Source organism: Rhinolophus ferrumequinum, chromosome 7 (genome assembly GCF_004115265.2).
Source record: "Rhinolophus ferrumequinum isolate MPI-CBG mRhiFer1 chromosome 7, mRhiFer1_v1.p, whole genome shotgun sequence".
In the NCBI taxonomy this organism is placed as follows: Eukaryota; Metazoa; Chordata; class Mammalia; order Chiroptera; family Rhinolophidae; genus Rhinolophus; species Rhinolophus ferrumequinum.
Window position 1 is genome coordinate 60,036,983 of NC_046290.1, and position 20,102 is coordinate 60,057,084.

A 20,102-nucleotide genomic window follows, 5' to 3' on the forward strand; every position below is an offset into this window, starting at 1 on the left:
CATCGGATATGCTATAAAATCTTTACAACATTATTGATTGTATTCCCCAAATTGTCTTTCACATCCCATGGCAATGTTGTAGTTACCAATTTGTGCTTTCTAATCTCCTCCCCTTCTCCCTCATCCTCACCATCCTCCCATCTAGCAATAATTAGTTTTTCCTCTATATCTCTGAGGCTGTTTCTGACTACTTTGCTCATTTATTCAGTTCTTCAGATTCCAGATATAAGTGAGATCATACGGTATTTGTCTTTCTCTGACTGACTTATTTCACTTAGCATAATGTTCTCTAGGTCCGTCCAAATCATTGCAAATGGTAAGATTTCATTCTTCTTTATAGCTGAGTAATACTCCATTGTATAAATGTACCACAGTTTCTTAATCCAGTCATCTACTGATGGGCGTTTTGGTTGTTTCCAAGTCTTGGCTATTGTAAATAGCGCTGCAATAAACATCGGGGTGTATAAATTTTTTCGAATTAACATCTTGGATTTCTCTGGATAGGTAACCTAAGAATGGAGTTGCTGGGTCATAAGGTAGTTCCATTTCCAGTTTTTGAGATACCTCCATACTGATTTCCACAGTGGCTGCACCAATCTGCAATCCCACCAACAGTGCACAAGGTTCCCTTTTCTCCATATCCTCGCTAGCACTTGTTGTTTGTTGATTTATTGATGATAGCCATTTTGACTGGGGTGAGGTGGTATCTCATTGTTGTTTTTATTTGCATTTCTCTAATGATTAGTGAGGCTGAGCATTTTTCATGTGTCTGTTGGTCATCTGTATATCCTCTTTAGAGAAATGTCTCTTCATGTCCGCTGCCCATTTTTTAATTGGGTTGTTTTTTTTGGTGTTGAGTTGAATGAGTGTTTTATAAATTTTGGACACTAACCCCTTATCAGATGTATTATTGACAAATATCTTCTCCCATTCAATAGGCTGCCTTTTTGTTTTATTGATGGTTTCCTTTGCTGTGAAAAATCTTTTTAGTTTGATGTAATCCCATATGTTTATATTTTCTTTTACTTCCCTTGCCTGAGGGGATAGATCTCTAAAAATATTACTCAAGGTAATATCTGCAAATTTAGTCCCTAATTTTTCTCCTAGGAGTTCTATGGTTTCAGATTTTACATTTAAGTCTTTAATCCATTTTGAATTTGTTCTCGTATATGGCATAAAGAAGTGGTCCAGTTTCATTTTTTTGCATGCGTCAGTCCAGTTTCCCAGCACCATTTATTAAGTAGACTGTCTTTACCCATTGTAAATTCTTGCTTCCGTTGTCACAGTTTAAATGACCATATAGGAATGGATTTATTTCTGGGCTTTCTATTCTGTTCCATTGATCTATGTGTTTGTTTTTATGCCAGTACCATGCTGTTTTGATTATTACAGTCTTGTATGATTTGATGTCAGGTAGTGTGATACCTCCCACTTTGTTCTTATTTCTCAAGATTGTCGTGGCTATTCAGGGTCTTTTATGGTTCCATATAAATTTTAGGGTTATATGTTCTATTTCTGAGAAAACTGTCATTGGTAGTTTGATAGCAATTGTGTTGAATCTATATATTGCCTTAGGTAGTATTGACATTTAAACTATATTAATTCTTCCTATCCATGAACATGGTATGTGTTTCCATTTATTTGTACCTTCTTTGATTTTTCTCTTCAGTGTCTTACAATTTTCTGAGTACATATCTTTTACTTCTTTGGTTAAATTTATTCCTAAGTATTTTATTGTCTTTGAAGCAATTGTAAATGGGATTGTTTTCTTGATTTCTCCTTCTGATAATTTATTATTGGTATATACAAATGCAACTAATTACCAAACATTAATTTTGTATCCTGCTGCTTTACTAAATTCATTTATCAGTTCTAATAGTTTTTGGGTGGAGTGTTTGGGGTTCTCTATATGTAGTATCATGCCATCGGCATATAATGACAATTTTACTTTCTCCTTTCCTATTTGTATGCCTTTTATTTCTTTTTTTGTCTGATTGCTGTGGCTAGAACTTCCAGAACTATGTTAAATAAAATTGGTGAAAGTGGGCAACTTCGTCTTCTTCCTGATCTTAAGGGTAAAGGTTTTAGCCTTTCCTGGTTGAGTATGATGTTAGCTGCGGGTTTACCGTATACAGCCTTTATTATGTTGAGATATGATCCCTCTATTCCCACTTTGCTAAGAGTTTTTATCATAAATGGCTGTGGGATTTTGTCAGATGCTTTTTCTGCATCTATTGATATGACCATATGATTTTTATTTTTCATTTTGTTAATGTGGTATATCATGTTAATTGATTTGCGGATATTGAACCAACCTTGCATACTAGGAATGAATCCCACTTGATTGTGGTGTATGATCTTTTTAATGTATTGCTGAATCCGGTTTGCTAGTATTTTGTTGAGGATTGGTCAGTGAGATTTTTAAAAGCTCCTTAGGTGATTCTAATATGCATCCAAGATTGAGAACAACTGCCTTTAAGTAACGTTTTACTATTGTTTGTAATCAAAGCAAGTTTTTTCTCTTTTTAAATATTAAAAAGCTGACATTCAATATTATATTAGGCTTAGGTGTACAGCATAGTAGTTAGACATTTATGTAACTTACAAAGTGATCCCTCCAATAAGTCTTGTACCCACCTGACACCATATATAGTTATTAAATATTATTGTCTGTATTCCCTAAGCTGTACTTTCCATCCCTACGACTGTTTTATAACTGCTAATTTATACTTATTCCCTGCACTTCTTTTTTACCCAGCCCCCCCCAAACTCCCTCCCATCTGGCAACCATCAGTTTTTTTCTCTGTAGTCTATGAGTTTGTTTATTCATTTATTTTGTTGTTTAGATTCCACATGTAAGTGAAATCATATGGTATTTGTCTTTCTCTGAGTTATTTCACTTAGCATAATACCCTTTAGATCCATCCATATTGTCCCAAATGGTAAGATTTCATTCTTTTTTATGGCTGAGTAATATTCCACTGTATATATGTACCACATCTGTATCTGCTCATCTTTTGATTGGAGCATTTAATCCATTTACATTGAATGTAATTATTGATAGGTATGTAGTTAATGCCATTTTATTAATTGTTTTCTGATTGTTTTTGTAGTTCTCTGTTCCTTTTTTACTCTCTTGCTCTCTTCTATTGTATGTTGATGATTTTCTGTAGTATTGTGTTTGGATTTCTTTCTCTTTATTTCTTGTATATCTCTTAGATTTTTGGTTTGTTGTTAACATGTGCTTCAGCTGTACCAAGGTTATTTATAGCAGTCTATTTTAAGTTAATGGTTGCTTAAGTTCGAACACATTCTAAAATCAGTACCATTTTTACTCACCCCCTCCGTGTTTATGTTTTTGTCATAAGTTTTTACTTCTTTTGTGTGTGTGTATGTGTGTATCCCTTAATCTATTGTTGTAATTAGTCACGCTCTTTCTACTTTTGCCTTTTAATCTTTGTACTAGCTTTAGTGTTGGTTTATCCACTGCTTTTACTATGTGCTTGCCTTTCTCAATGAGAATTTTTTTTCTTTGCAATATTTTTTTATTCATATTTTTCATTTTTTTCCTTTATTCAGAAATCCCTTTAACATTTCATGTAATCCTTATTTGGTGGTGATAAACTCCTTCAGCTTTTTGTTGTCTGGGAATCTCTTTATCTCTCTGATTCTAAGGCCTTGCTGGGTTGAATAATGTTGGTTGTACATGCTTGCTTTTCATCACTTGAATATTTTGTGCCTGTCCCTCTGGCCTGCAAAGTTTCTGTTGAGAAATCAGCTGACAGTCTTATGGGAGCTCCCTTGTAGGTAACTAACTGCTTTTTGCTTGTTTCTTTTAAGATTCTCTCTTTGTCTTTAACCTTTGGTATTTTAATTATGACATGTCTTGGTGTAGGCATCTTTGGGTTCATTTAGTTTGAGACTCTGCACTTCCTGGACTTGTATGTTTATTTCCTTTGCCAGGTTAGGTAAGTTTTTCATCATTATTTCTTTAAATATGTTTTCAATTCCTTGTTGTCTCTCTTCTTATAGTACCCCTATGATGCGAGTGTTACGCTTGATGTTGTTCCAGACATCTCTTAAACTATCCTCATTTTTTAAAAAGTTCTTCTTTTTACTGTTTCGATTGGTTGTTTTCCATTACCTTGTCTTGCAAATTACTGATTTGATCCTCTGCTTTATCTAATCTGCTGTTGATTCCATCTAATTTATTTCAGTTTTTGTATTCTTCATTTATCATTGGTTCTTTTTTATGTTTGCTATCTTATTTTTTATGTTTCTTCTCTCTTTTTCAAAGTTCTCACTGAGATAATCTATTCTTCTCGTAAATTCATTGAGCATCCTTAGAACCAGTGTTTTGAACACTGCATCTAGTAGATTGCTTGCCTTGTTTTGTTTAGTGCTTTTTCTGGAGTTTTGTCCTGTTCTTTCATTTGGGACATGTGTCTTTGTCTCCTTATTTTAGCTGCATCCCTGTGTTTGTTTCTATGTATTAGGTGTATCTCTATGTCTCCCAGTCTTGGCAGAGTGGCCTTAAGTAGTAGGTTTCCTGTGGGGACCAGTGGTGTAGCTGGTGCTTCAGATATGTCCCTTGTGTGGGTTGTGTGTGATCTCCTGTTTTAGTTGAGCCTTGATTGTTGTTATCATGTCAGTAGGTGGGATTTACCTTCAGGCTGACTAGCTGTGAGGACTGGCCATGATTGCAGTGACCAAACTATTATGTGAAGGCTGACCCCAGTGAGTGGGATTAACTTTAGTGGGGCTCTGGTGCCTGCTGAGTCCACCCTTTGGGCGTGACATTTGTGGACTAATTGGGTGGTGCTCTGGTATGATCTGAAGCCAGCCACCAGATATGTTGGTTCTGGGGTCTCTTGGGAGGTGTTCCATTGCAGGCCAAGTTCAGCTGCTGTCTGTGTCGACCAAGGGCTACCTGATAGGTTCTATAAATGGTCTGTGGTTGGTAGCTGCCTATCCTGGGCTTTGAGGTGCCTGGAGGTGGTTATGCTATGAACTGAGGCTGACTGCCACTAGCTCCAGGTTTGGGGTTGCTTAGCAAAAGGCATAGGGCATGCTGAGGCCAGATGCTGCTTGTTTGGAGTTTAGGGACCTTTGAGAGATTTTAGAAAAGTCCTCAGTGTGGGCCCAGGCACGCCACTTGTGTGGATTAGCCTTTGAAAGAGGTTCCAGCTGGGCATGTGAATTGGGTGGGGTGAGGTCTCAGAGAATCACCAGGGTGGATTGAGACAATATTAGCCAGGTTAATGGAGACTTAGATTTGGTGCCAGCCTGAACCTTGTGTGTGGGGAGGGCTCAACCAAGGAACATTGTTGCCTACCAGAACTTCCGCCTGTGCCTGCTGGCTGTGTAGTGAAAGGGCTCAACAAAGGAGCAATGGCTTCTGCTGGCACTTTAGTCCCAAACAGAGCTGCCCCTGTAGCCCTTGCTCTGCAGCCAGGCAATTCAATTCCTGTCGTATGTCCCTGGCAGTTTTTGAGCTACTGTGCTTTTGCTGGAGCTTAGGGCGAGTATGTGTGTGTGAGCAAGTCTGTGCTTGGGCCCTTTAAGAGAATGCCAGAGTCTACAGCAGCACTCTAGCTCACCTGATTTTCACAACCAGCTGTTGTGGAGACTGGTGCTTCAGGCTGGGCAGCCTGGTGTGGGCCTGGGACCCCTTGCTCCTGAGGGGTTACTTCTGAAGCTGAGATATGACTCCCGATTCTTAACTGCCACATGTGGGTGTGAGACCAGCCTGTTTCTACTCTCTGCCCCTTCTATAGGTCTGTATGTGACTTTTTTTTTATATCCTTATTTATAGGCGTTCTGTTCAGCTAGTCTTCAGGTGGTTTTTAAGGATGGTTTTTCTATAATTTAGTCGTAATTTTGATGTGGTTGTGGGAGGAGGCAAGCACAACCTTTACCTACTTTGCCATCTTGACCAGAAGTTCAAAGCAAGTTTTAAAACATCTATTTTATCTTGACCTCCTAAACTTTTTGTTTTTAATAGGCATTTCCTAAAGGACCAAATAAGTGATAAAGAAGTATTTTTTGGTCTCCATGTTTCAGTAAATTATTACATTCAGAGTAAAAAGCTCATGTAGCTTTTTAATTTTTATAAAGTCATTGTGACACAAATCAGAAATTTTGTAGCCATCCTAAGAATAGTGTGAATAGATGCTTTCAATTAACTCTATGGAAATACTGTTTTTATATCATGATTTTTAAATCTACCTTCTCTATTAGTTTCTTTGGAAGTATTATCAATTCTTCAGTAAACCATTTAGTTTTTGGTAGAACATTACATTTTATAAGAATGAAATAACATGAATGGTAGGATGTCCCCCTACAACCTGCAAATTAATGCATTCACATTTGCCTGCATTGCTATGGGTAGCTTTAAATGTAAGACATTCCGGTTCATTATATGCATTCTTTGTGAACAGTGTCTTTTTAAAACTGATTTTGGTTTGAGTTAGAAGGAATACTTTTCTTGTTTGGCAGCTGAATATGAATTTACCTATTGAAAATAAATATGATCGAATGTTTCATTGACTTTTCTGAATAACACGATAATTTGGTCAGCACCGCTATCTAAAAAGGCCTGAAGAAAAGCCAAATTATAAGAAGCAATTGCTCTGTTGAAGAGGAAGTTATTGGCAAATTCATTTGATTGACTCCATTTAACATACAATTAAAAGTGGGTGTAGATTTGTCTGATACTTGAAATGCTTCTGTGTCTCATGACTTGGTTACAGAGAAATGTTATAAAAAGAAAGGCTGCTGATGTGTTCTACATTTAACATGTGGTTTCACAACCAAAGCTACTGTCCTTGTGTAGGAACTGCTTCCTACAGTGGCAAATGGATTTGAAGGTGCAAGACCAGGGAGCATATTGTGATGTGAATGTGTTCTTGGCACTCAAAATACGAGTATGTAGGCAACAGAGAGAAACAAGGTTTGAAATGCATAGAACCAAAAACTAGTCATGTATGGAAAAAAACTTCATGAGAGACTTTGTCAAATTTGAAAAAAAATTGTAAAAATTTACTCGGCATTACATATCAGGCATTGTGAAATTAAAAGAAACTTTTAGAATCTATCAATAATAAAAGCCAAAAATCTGCCAACCTTGCTGGAAGAAAGATTGAATTACTTTTCTCTTCTCTATTTAGAATATATGACCTAATTGTTGTCATTTGAAAAGGTGGTCAAAGAGTACGCAGATGAAAAATGTAGGAAACAGTGTTAAAAAGTCTGTCAGATAGCCAGCTTTTCGAAATGAATAATTCATTATTTATTTTCTCATCCTAAATAAATATTCACTTTTGTGACAATTTTCAAAAACTTATAACTTCACATGACACACAAACATGCATCTGCGCCTGTCATTCTCATTGAAGCAATTCACCTTACTGTATAGACTTTTCCTTCTCTCATTCCAGATCATAACTTACATCTTATACTGTCTCATTCCTTCACGCCTATCTTTAAATCTGTGATTCTAGTAATGACTGGATCATATCAGAGCTAAATGTCTGGGTCTATGCTACGTACTACTTGGGATTCATCCCCAGCACATGACCCTCTACCATGTTAATGGCTATTCATGTGCTAACTTACCATGGCAGCTGTACGTATTTTAAGCGAGTTGATCTCAAGAAACCAGGCCTTAAACTGCTCTTGTGGTTATTAGTGTGGGAGTTTGGGACAGTGTTAACTGTTACATAAAGGAAAAAAGCACCATGGAGGCTTTTGGCACCTTGAAAGTCATAACTATTTCCTCTTCCTGTGTTTGTCTCTATTTAGGGGCTAATTTGTTGAGCTGGGATTGATTGATCCAGAACACTGAAATGGAAACATTCAGAAACTAAAGAGGAGAAGAGGGAGAGAGGGGGAGAGAGGGATGTGAATGTGTTCTTGGCACTCAAAGTATGTAGGCAGCAGAGAGAAATAGTGGCGAGGGGGAGTAAGGAGGGGGGAAGGGATGGTAGGAAGATGGAGGGAACGGGAAGAAGGGATTTTGATTTGCAGATTTGTAGTTGGGCAAAATAAGTAGGTATTAGCTCTGAGGCTCGTAACAGGGACCCACAAACTTACTTGGACATAGGACACGATGATAAGTCTTTCCTACTGATTCCATTAGTTAACCTACCTCAGGAGGTCACTTTACTTCACTGGAATGTAAAAGGCCATTCCTAATAAGTAATAATTAAGGTAAAAAAAAAAGGCAGTGTGAATGATGACAGTTTCATAAATGATCCAGTCAGTTTAGATCGTGGCTTATAAAGCTTTTGAAAACTATTATAGTAGTTCTTTGGGTAAAGAAAAGCAGAAACCTCAAGTAAAAATCTCCTAGGTGTTAAAAAAAGTTAATGAAATTTAATTTCTAATATTGAAGGAGTATGGAAAAGTAAATGAAACCTGTATTGATGTTTTAAAATTTAAGTGGAAAAAGGTTATGTTAATTCAGAGGTTTAATTATATTATTTGGCTCTAGGCAATTTTTAAATTGTGAATGATATGGTATTGGGAGAATATATTTTTTTATAAACTTTATGCCAACGAAGTGTAAGTGCTATAAGTGGTAAATGCAGAGTAAGTAATTTCCATTGTGGGAAATCACTATTTTGGCAAATAGGACAGAACTTCTTTGCATAGTACTTGTGTAAGGATATTAGGAAGCACTGCTTTTGAAAGCGATTTTAAAATTCTTTTACGAAGTCATGATATTAAGTCACATCGATAATAAGGTAGGTTCTCTCTTTAGAAAACATCTGATTTTGGGGTATGATAGTTCAGTAGGGCAAAGTTATTGTTGCAAAAATCCTACACTCAGTCATACTCCAGCTTCATGTTAGCTGTGTTTCGTAGTATGTGGCTGGTACGAACTCCAGCCTGGTTATTGAGCAAATTCTATACTTCTGTAATTTGAATTTTCATGTACTGTTTTCTCTCACCCCTAATTTTCTTAGTATAAGTTCTGTTTGAAGTGTTGCAAAATTCTGTTCATGTGTTAGTATCTGTTCTTTGACCTTTTCTACTTGTGAAATGGTATTGTCACTTACCTACATTGGATAAGTGTGATTGAAAGTTTTGCTTTGCAAGATATTTACAAACATTTTTCCTTAAAGGGCCCAAGTTTATATAATTAACTCATTTAGTAAGAGACTATCATGAGAGGGACTCAAGTGTACAAAATAATATGTATATCACTGAGGCTTCAAGGAACAGTCACTAGTGAGTTTAGGCTAAAAAAGGGAAAGAATTGGTTCAGAAGCACAAGAGGGATTGAACATTCAAGGCCTTGGGAAGATCAAGAACCAGAGTGGCTCCAGGGATCTCTGTGGTGAGAACTCATGGATAATCTCTTTAGGGCACTAGACTTGAAATGCCATGACTCCAGATTTCTTTGATCCTGTGTGACTCCCACGCAGGTTTCAGATCCCATGAGAGAGAGACTGATTGCAAACTTGGGCCAACAGTTTGTTCTGGGTTAACTGCAGTGGGAAGGAATCTTAGGATGTCATTGTCTGGATCATGCACTCTCACCCTTGCTGGCAGATCCATCAGGACTCCATGGAATAAGAACCCTTAGAAAGAGCAGGGTACCATTACCAAAATAAATCAAAAGGGAAGGGGAGGGTAAGATAAATAACAGATACTTATTACAAGTCCACTGGGCATAACACCAGAACTTGAGTCAATCTCAAAAGAATCAGGTAGTAGGGTAAAATAATTTACCTACTAATGGTTTTCTTGAGCTGCCATAACAAAGTACCACAGACTGGGTGGCTTAAACAACAGAAATTTATTCTCTTCACATTTCTGGAGGCTGGAAGGCCAAGTAAAGCCTCTCTTTTTGGCTTGAAAATAGCTGTCTTCCTCTGGTATCTTCACATGGTTTCTCTTCTGTGTGTGTCTGTGTCCTAATCTTCTCTACTTGTAAGGACACCAGTCATATTGGATTAGGGCCCATCCATATGTCCTCATTTTACCTTAATTACCACCTTAGAGACCCTGTCTCCAAATACAGTCATATTCAGAGGCACTGAGTGTCAAGATTTCAACATGTGAATTTTGAGGGAACACAATTCAGGCTGTCATGCCTACCTAGTAAGTTGTAGGTTAAATGACAATGCATTTAAGTCGCCAGCATAGTCTTCAATCAATGATAGCTAAAATATTGTTACATAGTCCAGACATTTCAGTTGACAAGGTGTCAGGTTATTGTGCTGGGTAGTCTGATATAAAGATGGCTAAATGATAGCTCTTGGTTTTAGGAGGCTCAGCAATATGTATTTTGAATGAATTGTGTTAATACACACACACATAACACACTCGTGTGCTACATGTCTACATATAATATGTAGCAACTGGTAAGCATACTGACTTTAGACGACACACATCAGTTCTTGGTTTGGCAAACTGCACCCTCTTTTTTGTTCTCAGGAAATTCGTAATTCTTCATCCATTCAGCCATCCCTTGAAATACCTATTGATTAATGGTCAAGTTCTAGAAAAGGCCCAGAGTTGACACCATGTTAAGCAAGCCAAGAATAAAACTTAAAATGGGAATTTTTTTGTATTATATGTTTTTAAAAAAGAATTAAAATTTTTTTTCAAGTACAGTTGACATACAATATTAGTTTCCGGTGTACAGCATAGTGATTAGACATTTATATAACTTATGAAGTAATCACCCTGATAAATCTAGTACTCATCTGACACCATACATAGTTACTACAATATTACTGACTATATTCCTTTTGCTGTACTTTACATTCCCATGACTACTTTGTAACTACCAATTTGTACTTCTTAATCCCTCCCCCTTTTTTACCCATCCCCTCCCATCTGGCAACCATCAAAGTGTTCTCTGTATCTATGAGTGTTCATTTATTTTATTCTTTAGAGTCTACATCTAAGTAAAATCATATGGCATTTGTCTTTTTCTGACTTACTCCACCCAGCACAATACCCTCTAGGTCCATCCATGTTGTTGCAGATGGTAAGATTTTCATTATTTTTATGGTTGAGTAATACGCCATTGTAAATATGTATTTATCCATTTAACCATTGATGGACACCGAGGTTGCCTTCTTATGTTGGCTATTGTAAATAATGCTGCAATGAACATATGGATACACATGCCCTTTGAAGTAGTTTTCAGTTTCTTCAGATAAATACCCAGAAGTGAGATTAGTAGGTCCTTCTTTGTCTCTTATTATATAACCTTTGTTTTAAAGCCTACTTTGCCTGTTATAAGTATTGCTTTCCAGTTTTTATATTTTCATGAAATATATTTTTCCATCCCTTTACTTAGTCAGTGTGTGTCTTTCGATCTAAAGTGAGTCTCTTGTAGGCAGCATATGTAAGGGTCTTGTTTTCTTTTCCATTCAGCCACCCTATCTTTTGTTTGGAGCATTTAATCCATTTACATTTAAAGTAAATGTTGATAGAGTGTAGTTGTTGCCATTTTATTGTTCATATTTTTTATTTTTTTTGTTTTGTTTTTCATCTTAAGGAAGTCCCTCTAAATTTCCTTGTAATACTGGTTTGATGGTGATGAACGCCTTTAGCTTTTTCTTGTCTGGGAAGCTCTTTATCTGTCCTTGATTATAAATGATAGTTTTGCTGGGTAGAGTAATCTTGGTTGTAGATCCTAGTTTTCCATCACTTTGAATGTTTTGTGTCAGTCCCTTCTGGCCTGCAAGGTTTCTGTGGAGAAATCAGCTGATAGTCTTATGAAGCTCCCTTGTAGGTAACTAACTGTCTTTCTTTTGCTGCTTGGAAGATTCTCTATTTGTCTTAAACTTTGGCATTTTAATTATGATGTGTCTTGCTGTGGGCCTCTTTGGGTTCATCTTGTTTGGGACTCTGTACACTTTCTGGACTTGCATGTCTATTTCCTTTGCCAGGTTAGGTAAGTTTTCCATCATTATTTCTTCAAATAGGTTTTCAATTGCTTGCTCTCTCTCTTCTCCTTCTGGTACTCCTATAATGTGAATGTTGTTATGCTTGATCTTGTCCTAGAGGCCCCTCAAACTATCGTCAGCTTTTTTGGATTCTTTTTTCTTTTTGCTGTTCTGATTGAGTGTTTTCTGCTACTTTATCCTCCAAATTGGTGATTCTATCCTCTCCTTCCTCTAATCTACTGTTGACTACCTCTATTGTAGTCTTCATTTCAGTTATTGTATTCTTCAATTCTAACTAGTTCTTTTTTATGCTTTCTATCTCCTTTTTTATTTTTCTTATCTCTTTGTTGAAGTTCTCACTGAGATCACTGAGCATCCATATAACTAATATTTTGAACTCTGAATCTGGTTGATTGCTTGTCTCCATTTTTTTTTTTTTTTTTTTTTTTTAGAGCTTTGTTCTGTTCTTTCATTTGGGACATGTTTCATTGTCTCCCCATTTTGGCTGCCTCTCTGTGTTTGTTTATATGTATTAGGTAAGGCGGCTATGCCCCACTGCAGGTCAAATTCAGGCACAGGCTGTGCCATGCCTGGGCCATGTGGCATGAGCCACAAATCAATCTGCACATGGCCACCACCTGTGCTGAGCTTGGAGCTGCCTTGAGAGGCTAAGCTGCAAACTGTGGCTGGCTCCCATTAAGATTGGGCTTGGGGCTGCTCAGCACAAGGTATAGAGCATGCCAAGGCCAGATGCTGCTTATTGGGATTTTGTGAACCTTTGAGAGATTTTAAGAAAGTCTGCAGCAGGAGCCAAGACAGGCTGTTTGTATGGAAAAACCACTGGAAGCAACTTGTGTGGACCCCAAAATTGGGTGAGGTGGGGTCTCAGGGAGTCACCAGGGTGGGGCAACCCATGTTAACCAGGTTGATGGAGACTCAGATATGGCAACTGTCTGTGTCTGCATGCTGGGACAGGGAGAGCTCAACAAAGAAAGAATGGATTCTGCCAGGACTTTTGTCTGGGAGAAAGCTACCCCTCCAGCCCTTGCTCTGATGCCATGCTGTTCAGTTCCAAACTGTATGTCTCTGGAACCTTTTGAACTACTGTCTCAGTGCTAGAGCTCAGAATGAGTGAGTCTGTCAATGAGTAAGGCCTTTTAAGAGGAATGCCTGGGACCATTTCACTCAGCCACAATGTCACTCTGGCAATTTCACAGCCAGAAATTGTGGGGATATCTCTCCCCGGCAATGGAACGCTTGGTTGGGGATTCTGATGTAGGGCTGGTTCCCCTTACTCTATCAAGCAGACATCCACAGCCGAGATACCCCTCCCAATTTTTAATCATCATGAAAGTGTGGGACCAGCCTGTTCTGTGTCTCTGCCCTTTCTGCCAGTTTTGAGGTGGCTTCTTCTGTTAGTTGTAGGACTTTTGTTCAGGTAGACTTCAGGCGATTATCTATGATGGTGGTTCTGTAGGAATTTTGATGTGGTCATGAGAAGAGGCAAGCACAGTGTTTACCTACTCCACCATCTTGACTGGGTATTATATCTTTTAATATCTTCTTTTAATGACTTTTGTTCACAGGTTTTCATAGTTCTTAAAGTTTTTTTTTTTGGTGGGAGGGTAGATTTTATTTTAGGTAAGGCATGTATTTGCTTAAGGAAGTCTTTTGTATATGGTATTTCTGTTTCTTAGATTTCTGACATTCACCAAGTTATTTTTCTATGTATTAAAAACTAGTAAACCTGATCTTTAAAAACACTCATATATAATATATTAATACATGCTCATTGTAAAAATTAAAACAATATATAGAACTACACAGAGGAAAAAGTCAACATCTCTGCTCACATTTTCCCTCTTTAACTCTTGCCATCCCATTCTCCTCTTGAACAGCAGGAATGGTTTATAGGTTTGGTTTGCATTTTTTATGACCTTTTAAGAAATTATATTCATAATCACGTAAGAATATACACAGGATTTGGGGACGTTTCATTTGGACAGGAACAGAATTATAATGTTGTTCTAAGTCTTTTTTATTTTTTCTTCCACTAAAAATATTTTCTGTTTTGGATGGAATTTTAATATGAAATTCTACTACTGACTCACCTTCTCTCCAGAACTCTTGACTAAGGAACAACAGCCCAGTTGAGGGTGGGCAAAGTACAAGTAATGACTTCTAAAAGAGAACAGCTGGGCAAGTGCTCACATTTTCAGAAGGAAGGTTTCCCTATGAAATGGCAATTATCCATGAGGAAGAGGCCTAGAAATCTAAGCAGGGCTTCTTGCTCCCTGCTTCCTGACTAAGTGCTATTACCTAGCCAGACTATGGAAAAGCATGGCTGACCTACCTCTGAGGTCAGGCTCCACTCTATGACCTAATAGCATAGGAACAGGAAGTGACAGAAAAGCAGTGGAAACTGTTTTTGTCTTTAAGGAATAGTGGTGTTGCCACTAGTAAAATTTAATCTGAGAGTAAGGCTAAAGACAGTAGCAATTCTTCTTCTCATGGGAGGCATAAAAATAGCTGGGAAATGGGTGGAGAGATGGCCTGGGAGCATAGGTGGGAATATGCCTTTTTCCATAGCCTGATATGGAAAGATGAAGCAGAATGCTAGCAATTTCATCTCTAGCAAATATGTCTTGGAGGTCTACCATTACTGGACACAGACATTTAAATCATTTAAAAGTCTTATATTGCATTTATATAGGATTTAGAGTTTTAAAAACTCTTTAGTAATTTCCCCCTCATTTCACTCTTGCAACAACGCCATGTAGGGCTTCTTTGATAGATATGGGAGTAAACCCTTAAGGGGGTCAAGGCATTTGTCCATGAATTTAAGATCTATGGATGCCTGGTTCAGTTTTCTTTCAACTATAACATACTGCTTCTTCTTGAATTCTAGTTTACTTAAATTAGATGGGAATAATTTGTTACGGATCAAGAGATTTGTTAAGAACCCTTTTCTAATTAAGGGCCCAATTTCAGCACTCTGCTGTAAATCTTATTAACAGGTATTTATTGAAAACTACCATTAACATGTTTATTTTATATTAGTTTTTAGTTTTTGATTCCTGTCATCTGAACCCAACCGTATATTCAGGTTAATTTTCCATCTTATTAGTGTTGTTGGGGGTAGCATTTGCCTATAATTATAAAGCTAAAACAGACACTCATTTATCTAGTGCTCTTGCAGCTAAGATATGTGTACATGATCTAGATTTGGCTAATCTTTTTCACCCACCGGAGACTTTGAATTGGTAACTAGTAGCCCAAGAAATAGGGACAGAAAATCCTCTATAGTGTCAGGTGGCTGAAATGGAACTGTCAATATCTAGCTTGTAGAGGGAGTAAGGGCAGCAGTGGCACTAAATGCCAGTGGCAGCTTTGCATGTTCTGTGGCCTGGATGATGGTGGTGGTGTGGTCTCTGGCATTCAGCATCCAGGAGTTAAGGTGCCTTGTTCTGACTGGGGCTGTGTTCCTCAATATTGATTAGCCTTCTTTATTTCTGCTCCATGTCTAGGCCTAGTTCTCCAACATTACAGTGGTTGTATGAGCTATCAAATAACCTTTCACTTTAAAATTTACATTCAATAAATTCACTCTTGCGGTAGACAGTTCTGTGGATTTTTGAAAATATGTAATAAAGTCTTGTGCCCATCATCACAGTGATGATAATAGAACAGTTTCATCATGCCTCAAATTCTCTCTTGCTGCTTCTTTGTAGTTACCCCTCACTTATCCCCAAACCTTAATCTTTTCTACCCCTGTACTTTTCCCTTTTCCAGAATCATAAGGTATCACTCAATCACCTTTTAATAATATTTCATTCTGATAATGCTGATATCCTTTAAAATTTTTAAATAAATTTATTTTCTATTTAAATAATAGCTAAAATTTTGTGGATGCTTAACATTTGCTTTTTTCTATTCTTACTAAGTGTTTTACATAAAGAAACTCATTCAATCCTTACTACACTTCTAATAAGTAAATAGTGTTTTTATCCTATTTTACATATGAGAAAGCTCAGGCATATAGACATTAAGCAACCTGTCTGAGACCACAGAGGTCATAAGTGGCAGAGTCAGGATTCAGATGCAGGCAGCTTGGTGCCAGACAGAGGCTTTTAATTCCTATCTATAGTCTTGTAAATCAGCCAGAATTAGTTTTTGTTCCTTGCATCTATGAAAATGAAACACAGAACTGGTGAGCAAAGGCTCAAAGGACACACTCTGATGAATGTTTTCACTGAGTTGGGGAAATAGACATTATTGAAATAATGCCATCAATAAATGCATAATTACAAATGTAGATAAGTGAAGGAAAGGATCACAGTCCTTTAGAGTTCATCATACATACACCTGCTCTAGACTGGAAGTCATGGAAAGTTTTCCTGAGAATGTGATACTTGAACAGATCTGAATGTGTTACTAGATCAAGACTGTGGGCCTCTGGAGCAGTTGGAGCTTTCCAGAGGAAGTCACAGGTGCCGAGACCCTGAGGCAGGAGGCAAGATGGCTGCACTGGCGCATGCAGAGTAAGGGGGAGCCCCACTGTTAAAGAAGGTAGGTGAAGTTCGAAGTAGGTAGGTGGCCAAATTACTCAGGTAATTTCAAGTACTCATGGCCATATCAAGTACTCATGAAGCTTTGCCTCCTCTGTTTCTAGATAACACTGGAGAATCTTTTCTAACCCACACAAAGCAAGACAATAAAACACAAGATAATGTGCATAGAAGACTATGCTTTGTTTTCTCGTGGAGCAGGACTCATGATTGTAAGATAACATGCCCAGGATCTCTTACATGTTGCCTGGAAGGTATTGCTGGACCACTTGCCTTACTTCAAGATGTTTCTGGGAATATATTGGGATCTACTGACGTGTACTGGCGCATTATGAGGTTGGCTTCTGCTCATTGTTTGGCCCAAAATTGTTACAGGATTTCTCCAAACCTCATGCCTGTAAACTGTAGGGTATGCAAATACCTTGTATTTGGTGTCTTTGAATATTTGGTAGGTATCTCAATAAGCACAACAAAGTTAGCAAATACACACAATCTCGTCTCTCTGCAGGCTTCATAGACCAAGACTTCAATGAGCCTTGGCAACGTTAGAGTGCAGCATCATTTTGTAGATAAGGACAGGTTAACCCAACACAAAAAGACAGATTAACTTGGCTAGGGTTGCAAAAATAGTGAATTGAAGTGTCAAGACTAATGCTCATGATTTCTAACCTCTAACCTACTTGAGAATATTTTGACACATTCATTTCTAAAACAGATTGACAGAAATCATTGTTTAAATGGCTTAGTAACACTGATGGATGCGTTCCTCTTTGGTAGAAAATAGATGTAGGCATCCAAGAAACATACAGTTGAGTTTTTCCTAGATACTATATGTGCATTTACAGTCAACTAATTTAAAAATCAGTAACAGAATCCTATGATAAATTGTTTTACTACTTTTCATAATTTTACATTTGACTAATCTTTTATAACACCCAAATGTATGGGCATGAGTTTGTGCTGAGAGGAAAACTTGCATAAATCTATGAACTCAGGAGGACCTTAAGGCATTCAAAAATAAGTTAATATTCTGAAGTGTATTAATTCTTTTGACTACCCTGACCAGTTATGATCCTCAGAGACATATACCCCAATTTCGAATCCAATTAAAATGGTATTCACTAGTAAATTAACCCATGTACATTCAAATCTTGATATAAAATGACATAGTCTCAAGACACCAATTAATTAATCAAACATGCAAAAATATGTCAAGAAAATTATTAATCTATCTTTTCTGATATTATATCTCAAAGGTCTTCAAGCCCTTTATATATTAGAACCATTATATACTACATCAATTCTTCTTCACTTCATTTAAAAGATAACATTGAAAGCATATTTCATATGCTTGTTTTAGATGCAGTGAAAAAATGTTCTTTTCAAAGCATATGGTGATATAATTAGGTGTCTGAATACAGCAAGATTGGAAAGAGAACTGTAGGAACACAATTGGACCAATGCACTACTCTGGTGACCCCCCCCATCTCAACCCCTTCATCTTCCTCCCACATCAGTGTCTTCTCTGGGTTGTCATTGTTTTAATAAAGAAAAATCTTATCTAATCACTATGTTGTATACCTGAAACTAATTTAATACTGTATTTGAAAAATAAAAAAATAAAATTAAAAAATTAAAAAAAAATTTTGTTTTATAAAATAAAAATTGTTTTATGAAAAAAAGAGAAAAATCTTAAGCAATTGAGAATGAGAAACGTCTGCTTTCACCTACCGTGTTTCCCCGAATGTAAGACAGGGTCTTACATTAAGGTTTGCTCCAAAAGATGCTTTAGGGCTTATGTTCAGGGTATGTCATCCTGAAAAATCATATTAGGGCTTATTTTCTGGTTTGGTCGTATTTTTGGGGAAATGGGCAGATAGAATTCCAGGACTGCTTCCCTTTCCCTTGCACTGTGTAAAACTATGTGACTCATGTCCCCAGCCTCTCATTGAGGAATTTTGGCATCTCTCCAGCATCACTGACATTTGTATAATGTTCTGTAACTGAAGTCTGCTTTTATCTAGGGCTTAACTACTTTGCTTCATGCCACCTCATGGATTATCTTCTGTTAATAGTGAGAGGCCTTGCATTTCTTTTTCTTCAATAAACGGGTTTGTTTTAAAATGTTTCTTCCTATTTTGATGTACTCAATCTGTGAAGAAGAGAAGAAGTTTGAAAATAGATTCTATATGATAAAATAAACATTGGTTATTTGTTATGAGAAATTTAAATTAAAAAATTCATGTTTTGAGGTCTGGAAAACAAAGCATCATGGTTTCAGCTGGGTTTTAGTGTGATCTTGCATACTATTTTTTCTAACTCATTAGAATATACAAACATTTACCAGTGTATTAGGGGTAGTAGGATTTGTCACATTTTAAACAAATTCATGAGTATATTTGAATAATGAACCTTTTGTTTTAGGACACCAAAGCTTTATATTTTATTGATAACCAGAGTCTGGACTTTTTTTTTTTTTTCAGTTTAAATTTTTTCTTTTAAGTACATGGCTATAATGAATATTATATGTTTATCTTAGGCCTATGCTGTTTTCCATAGAATTCGTTGATAATTGCTATGGTAAGTTTCACTAATTTTAAGTCCTATTTTTATATCATTTATAGTATGTATTCTTGGTTAACAAGTAAAACTTCAGCAAACAAATGTGGATTGTATGGCAATAGAAGATAGATGCTATTGAGAGTGATGACTCATGATTGTTCAATGGATTTTTCACCTTGCTTCTGTGGTACTTTCTATTGTCACAAATGCCTGTGATTGGTCACAGGCTCTAGAGGCCGACTCCAAACTGTGCACTGGGTTCTTTAGTACAGTCTGGACTGCAGTTCGGTGGGCGACACCTTGGGGCAGATGGGGAGACAAGTGGCGACATGGTTGTGGGAGGGGTGGGGAGGAGGACACGGATGCTGCCGGCCCCTTCAGCTTCAGCCCAGAGTCCATGCTGGAGGACATGTAAACCATCCTTGCCCAGCCTTGGTTGAGGACGTTGCCCCCTTTTTCTCTGTTGGTGAAGACTGAAGACATGAATAATGTTCTCTATCTTTTCCAGCACAGTTACTTTCTGTCAGCTTGCTTTTGTTTTGTTTGCACCTTGTATCAGAGGAACAGTACTTTCTGAGGTGAAATGCTATATAATGAGCCAAATCCTATTCCCTAGTTCAATTTTTTGTAAACTTTAGCTTATGTCAGAATCACCTGGAGGCTTGTTAAGATACGGATTGCTAGGCTTCATTCCCAGAGTTTTTGATTCAGTAGGTCAGGAATGGGACTGCCTCATTTGTCTATCAAATGCGTTCCAGGGTGAAGATGACATACTGGTGTGGGAATAACATATGGGGTCTGAGAATGACCCCTGTAGTGCAAATCTCAATATCTGTCCTATGGTCAGTTATCTCTGTCCCAGGGGAGACACTGAAATGTTCTACTGCTCATTGAGCTAGGCCCCAACCAGCTCCCAATCACCCAAGTTCTTTCTTTTTTTGCCATAGGGCTCACCACTTTAATATCTCTCTTTTAGATGCTTCTACTGCAAACAGTGTTATTAAAGATTTTCTTTTTCTCTGCATGAGGCCTGGTTGTTAAAAAGAGTAACTCTCCTTTT

General features: G+C 37.3%; 1 long non-coding RNA gene across 4 annotated transcripts in view; it reads left to right on the plus strand.

The window, feature by feature from the left end:
• LOC117024833 (uncharacterized) overlaps positions 1–18,083 on the plus strand; it is a 52,839-nt gene extending 34,756 nt beyond the window's left edge. For all 4 annotated transcript variants that reach the window (XR_004423524.1, XR_004423525.1, XR_004423526.1 and 1 more), the window contains 2 exons: positions 16,351–16,481; positions 16,585–18,083. This is a non-coding gene — a long non-coding RNA (uncharacterized LOC117024833). The remainder of the gene's footprint in view (positions 1–16,350; positions 16,482–16,584) is intronic.
• The last annotated feature ends 2,019 nt before the right edge of the window (positions 18,084–20,102 follow it).